This window comes from Saccostrea cucullata, unplaced genomic scaffold, assembly GCF_032062105.1.
Source record: "Saccostrea cucullata isolate Sc308-1 unplaced genomic scaffold, CSIRO_AGI_Scuc_v1 ctg2258, whole genome shotgun sequence".
Classification (NCBI taxonomy): Eukaryota; Metazoa; Mollusca; class Bivalvia; order Ostreida; family Ostreidae; genus Saccostrea; species Saccostrea cuccullata.
In genome coordinates, this window is record NW_026936363.1 from 51,981 (window position 1) to 62,981 (window position 11,001).

Sequence of the window (11,001 nt, forward strand, 5' to 3'; positions counted from 1 at the left end):
CTAATTGCCAAGATTTTTCATACCTTATTCTTCTGTGAATAATTATATCGGTTGATTTTAAGAAGAGAATCACAATGCCGATTAAAATTAATATTTGTTATACCTTTAAAAAATTGTTCCTATACAAATACATACAGAAAAAAGTCTAATAATTTTAATGTTTTGCTGAGCGGGCATAAAAAAATCGATGTTGGACCGCTGAGTGAGATGTTGGACCGCTCGGAGAGATGTTGGACCGCTTACGTCACAGAATGGGCGGGGCTTAATCTCATTTTCATTCTTTGGTTTTAAACAGTGACATATCCAATGTTACATTACGGAATATAGTACAAAATACATGTATGTCAAAAAATATAAAATAAAATGAAAGGTATAACAAAACATTTATTGACAGAGTTCTCGGACAAAATGCGTTTTGTATCAAACTGTCTGCCTTCGGCCTTACGGCCTCAGGCAGACAGTTTGGTTCTTGGGGGCATGTTGCGAACTCAGTCAATAAATGTATAATATTTATCCATTTTTTTTCAAAATTAATTTTACTACTTTAAGTGCCCCATTATACTTTTCAAAACTAAAAGTAAGTGATCCCTATGAAAGTTTTTGCTATGTATCTCAGAGAAGAAAAGAGAAGAAAACAACGATTAAAAATATTTAAAACGTACAATGACTTTTGATAATAAAATAAATGGTGCTTCAACATCTTATTGATCTTATGAAATTGTTATTTTGTTCTAGTCTTGTTTAAAATGAGCTAGATGCATGACCTATATATGTACAGGTAATCTCTCACCAGGGGGCGAATTCGCCAATCAGTATCAGCTCGTAAAGGTAGCGCCTTGTGGAAGTTTCCGGTTTTGATTGCAGAAGGATAAGGTTAGTCGATAGGTAGCGCCTTATGGAAGTTTCCGGTTTTTGGAGGCCCATGCATAAAGCGGTATATAAAACAAACTTACTTAATAAAAATCATGGCTACATTGGATGCTAATATTCTTTAGAATAAAGTTCTTGAAGTGTTTTGTGCTTTTTTTCCCCAAATTGTCATGCTTATTTACTAAGCGCACGCCTTTACTTTCACCTTGTTTGTTTACAATTATATAACGCGCCTCCCTCGATAACGCGGGGCAAAGTCGGTCACTGGGAATCAATCGGCGAGTAATCCAGCGACCCACAGTTATACACAAATAAAAACACAGAATGGTTAAATTCATTTTTTAAAAATATATTAGATTGTTCCTTAATACTATCTCTGTCCTATGAAAATATTATTTTGTTCGAGTCTTACGTATTATAGGAAAGAAAGCTAGACAGTTCTCATCTTGCTATTGAAGAAAAACTCTTTAGTCTTTATGCGGAGAATTGCAGTAAACTTGCCGTGAGTAATAAATATTTTACAACGCTGTATCATATCTCTTTTTTTAAAATTAGGTTTTAAACGTGTTCTTTGGTTCCTGTTCAGAGTATTCAATGGCATCATTTTCCTTTTATTAATCAAGATCTTTCCAAGAGAAAGAGTTATAGAAAAAGCACGAGCTAGTATCTTTTCTTCGTTTAAATATGAACACAAACAATATGAACGAAAACGATAAACGCCCGGATCTCATAAAAAAAGCTTTTAAAGAGTCAAATAATACAAAAATTATTTACCGCGCGTTTCTCACATTCACATGGAACCCAGATTTTAAGCGTGTGTACCATTGCGTAATCTTACGATTACACGTGTCCAAGAAAATCTAAAGCGACACACCGCGGCGAAACATTGACACCGTAGTCATAGACAAAATAATTGGTGTATTAAAACTATTTTACAATTAATGGAAAATTATTGTTGTCGGATATTTGAGATTAATATGTTGGCTTATCTTTGTTTTAAATTTGATCATGATACATGTTTATCTAAAACAGCTATCTAGGCTTTGTGTTTGTTTACAATTACGCGACCAATCATTCCTTCCATCGCTTGTTGACATTAATTTACACAGCGTGGTCGAATGTTAAATTTAATTTTACAAACTTACGGAAAACATTATTTTCTGTAAGTAAATCGGATCTTTCAAAAATATTTAAAAATATCTTAGTTTAGACTTTAGAACAAAACGCAGGGGTATTTATTTTATATGTACATTAATCAATCTTCAATTTTTATAGTTCGTTAGTTCAATGTGTAATTTTACTTTTCATTTTGACGATTCATAGCGTAAGGACTGCCGATCTGCGGTTACTTAACTTCAACCAATATTGATTTAAATGCACAAGCTTAATTTGTGCTTTTAACACACATATAAATCTGTTTTCAACACAAATTTTCCGAAATACATTTTTTTTTTCATCACAGATTTTTACCATGGCTATTTCAGTTTTAAACTTGTAAAGAAAATCTTCCGAATCATAAGGATCTAATTAGAATTATACTCAATGAAATGGACTAAACATCGATAAGTATCTCCGCACCTGTAAACTTCATAAGTGACTTCTGTGCTTGCACAATGCCCATTTTTATTACAGGTTGAATAGTCAAGTTGAAAAAATAATAGAAGATTTTAAAGCAATGAATTTAATTTGTGTAATAATTTATTCAAAGCCTGTAAATGATTAGTATAGTGTGCTAACATTTTAATTTTGTTCTGTGATTTTAAAAATATCAGTAGCAGGTTATACAATGAACATGTAAGTAGTAATAAACCCGCGTCGTATGTACGGAATCGAAAATTTAAGAACTTATATAACAATCTGCAGCTACATGTACACTACATGGACACTGAATATCAGAAATTTATCATGTAATTACACACTTTTATTTCCAAATTTAAACTGTTAAAATCATAACCGGCACCATAGTTAAACATTAATTGTCTTATAATCGGCACTTAGGGCCTTTGAGCAGGGCGGGATCTTTTTTGTGCCAGCACCTAAAGCGACACAGGTCCTTGTTTTATACGGTCTCATCGGAAGAACAGGTCCCCACGTCCCACAGTGGGATTCGAAACCACGACGTAAGGAGCTGGGGCCCGTTTTACAAAAGAACTTACGACTAAGACCAAAAACTTTAGATGATTGTAAAACATTGCAAAATTAATCATTCTCTTTGAATTTGTCTCTATAAAAATATCTTACCACATTCCTTTAAAAAAATTTAAAATAATTTTAGATCTAAAGTTAATTACAAAGTTATATGAAGAATTAAATTTGGTCTTAAGTCGTAAGGCCTTTTGTAAAACGGGCCCCTGATCCTTACCTCGCGACTTTAGAGCAGTCCCTCTAATCACTGCGCTATGCGGGCAACCTTGGGGGATATAAAATGAAAACAATGAAGAAAACGGTCAGTTAAAAAAAAAGAAGGGGTCGTTTTGAAATATTATTCTTACGAACTTCAGGGCAAGTATGAGAAACCATATTTATGAAAGCTTCCTGATATAAAAAAGATTACTTTTTTCAAATCATCACTAGAGTTTTCCCTTGCAAAGTGATTGTGTATTTTGGGGGGTAGTGTGGATGGGACGGGAATGAAACGGTCTGTTTAACTGTCCATATGTCTGTCTGTCCCTGAAAGTTTTTCCCAGAAGGCCAGGCTATAACATAAAGAAACCAGAAGCTTGTACTCGAAACAAAGATTTCAAATGATCCTAGGATGTGTCATTGTATTTATTCAAGGCAATATTACGGGAAATTCAAGACCACTGGAGAAAGAATTAATGTTTTGTTGCATTCATTTATATGTAATCGAGAATATCTGTAAGCTCATAATTGATACAGAGATTGCTTGTGATAAAAAGTTTTTTTTTTACGATTTTGACTCAGAAAAAATAGTATTTTTTTCATTCTGACTATATTTGTTTAAGTTCATACTTGATACAAATTGCTTATAGTCCGCCGGTTTTCAGATGACTTAAAATAAGGTCATTTTAACAAATTCAGGGCCAATGACAGAAAAGTTGTAAAACACCTGTCAGAGTTATGAATTTCTAAAAGTTGTTTCAGATTGAGGGTTTGTTTTGACAAAGAGCCAAGGTTATTCTGTTAAAATCAAGGTCACTGACAGAAGAAATCTGTTCTTTTCCAGGCTATGAACTAGTAAGTGAAAATCATTGGAGGCTCTTACTTGAAACATAGATTACTTATGATTGGAGGTTGTGTCATGTCACCCTGATCAAAGGTCTTTCTGGCAAATCAAGGTCACTGAGAGAGAAAAAATGTTTAAGCATAACTTTGTAATTAAGATTCACTGGAGGCTCATGATAAGAAAAGGTTGTTTACATAAGAAAGTGCAGTGACCTTGACCCAAGGTCGGTACTTCCTGTCCACAGCTCCAACGGAAGACCTACTCGTTGCTTTGCAACGAGCTCGGCTCTAGTTTTTTTTCTTCTGCTTCCTAGACAGCAACTTTGAGGCCTCATATCTCGCTCATTTCTCAAGGGATTTCGCTCAAATTTTCAGACGTTATAGACGTTAATAAACTCTTTCAGAATGTTGTCTAAATTTCTAAAAGCCACTTCCGGTTTTGAGTTATTTCCCTTTAAAGGAAAATTTTTAGGCTTTCGTTTCCAGACAAAGGCTCAGAGACGGCTAAAGCTGGAGCAGAAATTCTACTGATTTTAGATAATAGAAGGATTGAAGTTGTGCACATCAGTTTTTGTTTTTCGATTTCTGTATTCAAAATGGCGCTATATAGGGGTCAAAAATTAGAACGCTTAAAAGAACCAAAAATTACTCATATTTTTCTTATTATCTTCTAAACAAAAAATATTTTGTTAAAATATATAGAACATAATTTGTGCAAAATTAGAAGATCTTTCAAATGACATGTCGAAAAAAGGGCTGACCCCTAAATTAAGGGACTTAGAGGGGCCAAACGTTTTTTCCAGATATCTCAAAAAGTATTGAGAATTTTTTATGCATCAAAGAAACAAAGTTGTTCAAAATATCAAGCTTTATCTACTAGGGTCGTCAAAATACGTCCGGCGACGTCACTTCCGGTCGGACCGGAAGTAGTCAGAAAATGCATATTTTTGCCGTTTTTGACAGGTTTTTAGGTAACATGTCTAACTTGAAGCTTAAATTTTAATTTTTCGTCCGTCGTCGTCACTTCTGGTCACACCGGAAGTACCAAGGAATGGCTTAATTTTGCTATACTTAACATAGATTTGGAGGATTAATCCATTTTTGGACTTCAATATTCTTTTTTTTTAATGAAAGTTACTTCCGGTAAAACAGGACGGAAGACCTACTTGTTGCTTTGCAACGAGCTCGGCTTTCCCAGAGAGAAGCATGCTGGGTAGGGATTTTCCTGCTATTTATAGGAGTCTAGATGAAAACTGCATTTTTTTTTGTTTTTATTCCAGACGACAATGAGTTTCCCACTAGTACGAGTTCATGGTCCATGAGTTTAATCGATAAATTTGGAATTCGAAAAGTGATGAAAGATACCTTTGAAATTGTGCGTACACTTTGGGGATTATGTATTTTGACAGACTCTGAAGTATTAAGAATTGAAGAAATTGTGAAAATTATCAATTTATATATCGATTGCGATTCTGTGGAGGAAATACAATATGATCATTCCACACCGTACGAAGAGTGGGTTAAGGAGAAATTTCCTCAGATGTCAAAAGAGGCCCATGGGCTCACATGAGTAATTATAGTCCATCTTGTTCTTCATAAGCATATTCTTCTTCCCATACACTCCGCAGGTAAAGCTCTAGTTTTATCTTTTGTAAATATTTGTGTAGTAATTTCTAATGTTTTCACCTTCCTTATTGAGAGTAGTGCATACAACTTCCATTGCTGTCGTCCCTTTGTGAGTCCTCAAGATTCGGACAAACCAATGGTCGATTACACCCTGTCTCTACAACATTTGATGAGGAAATTGGCGCTATCTTTGAACAATTTATCCGCCCCCGACAACAAGAGGCATAACTCTCCTTTACCTTATGATGCAAGTCAACCTGATAGCAAGTTAAAAGGCAAACACAAGAAACTGTCAATTTTTTCCCCTGTAGCGTCTGTGAACAAAAGGACAACGTATATACCACATCTGCCTTGTCTCTGACATGATCCGTGGCGGCCCGTGGGACAGATCGTGGTGGTAATAACCGAATCTCCTACACAGGATCCCCAAAGTGGGATTTCTTATAAGAATTAATTGGTAAACTTAAGAAAAGATTTTTTTATCGCAATTTAACAATTAGTTCTACAGGTCCGTGTTTATTATGTTCCTGGTTGATATTGCTTCAATAGACCCTTGAGCTAGATTTGATTTCATTCAGATTTTGTAAAATACGTGAGCGTCGTCGATAATTAATATTAGATATGTTGCAGATGTAATTCTTCATAAAATTCAGGTGGAAATAGGCATTCTTGACAATGATGAGGACACTGAGCAATCTGTTCTAGTTGAAGACACATCTGCAGATCTGGACATAAACATATTTGGTAGAAGTACTACCTGATTTAAAGGTTGAGAAACAAATACCCGCAAAAAAAAAAAACAACAGAAAGAGGTGGACAGAGGAAGGAATGAAATGAAATCACGCTGAGCTAAGCATTGTGATGTCACATACTGTATAAATATTTTAGTTTTTTTTTGTTACCTTGAAGTTCATTCTGTAGTCAGGAATCAGCTGTCCACATCGGATTTTACCAAGGAAAAGCTTATATGACCAGACACTGTTGAGACGGAGAAAACTTAACAGAGTTAGAAAGAATTATTTCTCGAGAATAAGAGCTTCGAAGAATTCAGCTTAATTACATGACAAGGTCATCATCATTGCCCACCAGTTCAAAACATCGATTTAAATTGATGGTCCGCCAAAACATAGCTGAAAAAATTGCCGACTCGGAATTAAACAATATTCAATCAATCTTTTAAGGCATATTCGTTCGTTTCAGAACAATCCAAGTTATATCATAATTATTTGTTTATTTTAATTATATTCTCCTTTCTAATAAAATTCATTTAAACTTTAGCTGTCATCTCTTAAGTTACAATGCAAGATTTCCCCACATACTTCCAATTGGTGAACACCTTCATGAGTAACGTAGCAAAACATCCCATCTCAAATGTTTAAAACAAATAGTATGGAATGAAATATTGAACAAATTATTTATACGACCCCGATTTATGTACCAGGAATACAACAAATGACAAGCGACTTCGTTGTCGAAGATAATGGCGGATAAAACAAACTGCCAGCAATTAATTACGAATTTTACAATAAACATGCTCAACCAATCCACGATTTAAAAAGATTATCTTAAAGTTACATCGTTTATATAATGATTAATAATCTAAGAAAATAAATTACATGCCTTATTTTCCTTCCTTTAAAGATTCTTTAAATAACAGACTATTAACAGATCAAGACTAGCTACACTACAATTCCTAAGTCAACAGATGATAACAACTCTGTTCCAAAAATGGTATGGACTGAGTCTGACCAAATATTTCGGAAAGCCTTACAATTTCCTGACCCATCCCCAAGCGGCAAAAGTGAGTTTACTGTGGCAGGAAATATATGCGATGGAGAAAGTATGTATTCAAAACGGAATAAAATGGCTGAAAATTTCACACAGGCTAGGAAATCGGTGACTTAATACCTGCTTCAATCAAATCTATGATCCCCCCCCCCACCACCCGAAGACCGGAGAAGTTCCTGGATGAGTCTAGTAGCCGGTCGAATACGCTTCTGGATGAGAATTCGACAGTTTGAAAATTTGTTAGTCTTTAAGAATTAAATCATATAAAAAATCTATTCGTTAGTATCACTGCAAACGCTCGCGATGGCTGAGGGAATTATTCCAAACTTTTATATCAACATATATGTTATTTTTGGATTAATATTACTTTTATTTTACAATTTCAATTTATCAATACAGACATCTTCATCCCCAGAATCTTAATCCTCTTCAGATTACATTTAACAGATGTAACATGTAACATTTAACAGATGTAACATGTAACATTTAACAGATGTAATATTTAACAGATGTAACATGTAACATATAACGACTTTAATTACAGCTCGTTACTTCCGCTAGAACTGATTGAAGTAAAGAACATGCGAAAGATAACCGATTGCGTGATGATCTGATAGAATCACTTTATTTATGGCTAGAAGAGGAAGAAAGCCAACTAGAATGCTGCTGTCTGAGCTTTCAGACGCCATGAATGATAAGTAGGTGAACCGCATTCACGATCGTAATAAAAGAAGACTGCTTTGTCAAACAAAAATTGCATATATCCATGCATCAAAAATTGCAAAGCTTGTCCCAGTCTTGATTCTGTGATGAACAAAATACCCCATGTAGAACTTACTTAAATATCAAGCCATCTCATTCTCCATGTGTCAATTTAAATTGCAAAGCTATAAAAAGAAAATTTCGATCAAATTAACTAACTACCAATCAAAGTGTTTAATATTTGCTTTGCGACATGCCAACGGACTCATCTCCTTATATTACTTTTGATATATACTTTATTGTTCTGCTCTTGTTTGTCACAAACATAGGGCTGGTTTGAATTTATTACATTTAAAAATACTTAATTCCCCAGTACATCTGCAAACATCTTTCGATATATATCAAGGGGATATAAATGAGGACTATCATCTAAACGCTTTTAAAAATTATCCGGAGGAAGGGGGTACAGTGATGTATTTGTTCGAGGTAGAAAAATGTTTGTCATTACTGTGATCAGAAGATGATCCATCCGAGAGAATTTACAGTGTATAACCCCTGTCCCGGATGGCGTTGGAAAGTCTATAGGATTTACCAGCATTGTGGAATGCCATTTCCACACTGGTTTGACGATGATGAGCCTTCCATGGAGACTTGTGGTTGTAGCTGGTGCATTAAACATTTCATCTGGAAGAAAGGAATTGAGAATAAACCGCCACCCGATGGGTATTTTCGACCAGGAACAGACCATTGAAAGAATGTATGACTCAAGGAAAATGGAAATGCGAACAATGCAGGCAATACCCGTGTTGTGAGAAATGTATAGAGAAGTTCACAGTGACCTACTACAGAAATTGTCCCTCATGTCGATACATGGGACATTAAAATCATTTTGTATTTTTATTTAAATAAAAACTTGTTTATAAAATTCTTGATGTTTTTTTTTTTATTAAAAATAACTTTAAAAATAGAGGAGTGGGGTTTTATCAAGAGGTATATCAAAAACTCTCATTCTGAGAACTGGCCAAGTCAGACGTGTTTTCCCAAAGATGCAGTATCGTTGGTATTGTGAGAGTCCCATTAGTCAGTATATGTATATGAAAGGAGGATGGATGAAAACTAAACAAGGAGACATCATGGATTTCTTTGAAAATCATCCAGGCAATTCCCTGGAGAATGCGTGGTTGGAAAAAAGAGTCAAAATCCCCTATCCTCTAACAGGATCTAGAGTGAGAGTGAAAATCAACCAACATTAGCAGCAATTCAAATGGGTCACCTGTACTCATATGCATCGTCTGACACCCATCAACACCATTCAGAATGAAAGTCCACGGTACACGGACATTGGAGATTGTCTGAAATATTAATTCAAGATGGAGAAAAAAGGACTAACGTTTCCACCTCATTATTGCCCTACAGAGTACGTGTATTGTCGCATCCCCTTTTCCCAGATTAAAGACTCGATGGAAAAGAAAGGACTTTTGTTGAACTGAGTGATTGAGGACCGATCAGACGACGACGAAGAAGAATAGATGTAAATAATTGAATAAAAAAATGTTTGTTTTTTTTTAACAAGAGGCCCACGGCCGGGCCTCATATGTCACCTTATAGGAGCCCTCATGCCAGAGTCACAGGATGCAGTGGGATTAGATTTGGGCATGTATAATCTTCCAGAAAACATGAATAAAGAAGATATGGGCATCTTGATTACAACTCTGGATGGGATTGTCAACATGCTGTCTGATATGAACAAGGTGAGTGATCTTTATAACAAGCTGACTGATCTGAAAACTTACAACATCAGTAAATTTTGTTTGATTCGTGCCAAATTATCCAAATTAGAAGTGAAAGTTACTAACATGCAAGACAAAATTAGAGGAGGAGGAAGCACTTAGGGCATTGGCCCCCAGATTGTCCCAAGGAAGATTTGTGCTACAAGTGTTGATAAATTTGCCATTGGGCTAATAAGTGCACTTAGGAAGAGGATCAACAATTGGTTAAAGAATTAAAAAAAAAAATTGGAGAAAAAGCCTCAGGAACCCATGACTTCAGGGACACACCAGACCAAACCTTTAGTGAAAGAAGGAGACAAAAAAGAGAAAAAGGAACACAACAGAGAGATTCCAGGCCCTAGCACTACTCAAAAGAATGACGACCGAAAAGGCACAAAAGAAGAAAAAGTCAATTGATGTATGTACTTTGATTCTGATTAAAATCTGTTCTTGTCTGTCTTGTGTTGTTACTGTTTTTTCAGAAAATCCAGTTTGAACTGGCTAGACTTTTGACTGTGAATAAAAACGTGACGTCATAATAACATTCTTAAGTCGCTGCCAAATCGTAGTGGCAGCGTATAGTTAAAAAAACAATAATGTAAGCGCCCTATTGAACACACAAGGGCTGTGTACTGAATTGAAACCCACATAGCCCCAGGGTTAGGGCTGTAGAGTTGACCCCCTATCCCCCAGACCCCCAACCTGCACTCCGTTGACCCACCTATCCCCCAGGGCCAAAAGTGCACTCCCTTGACCCACCTATCCCCCCTCGAACTTTTTCAATTGCGACTTTTAAGATAAAGCTTTACCATTACCAAGTCCACACAATCAATCCATATAAATGCTATAAATAGCAAACACTGCTGTTAGGAATGTGCAGTTCTCTTTACAGCTATAATAAATGTAACATTTTATTGTTGGTAAGGCTACTTTTCAAATCTTTGTAAGAAAGAATGCCTAGCTGCCTTAATCCGTGACATTAATTCGTCTGAGAGACGAACATAAATTTTCGTATGCGTCATCACATACACCAAAGTTTAAATATAGATTTTTCTGGTTA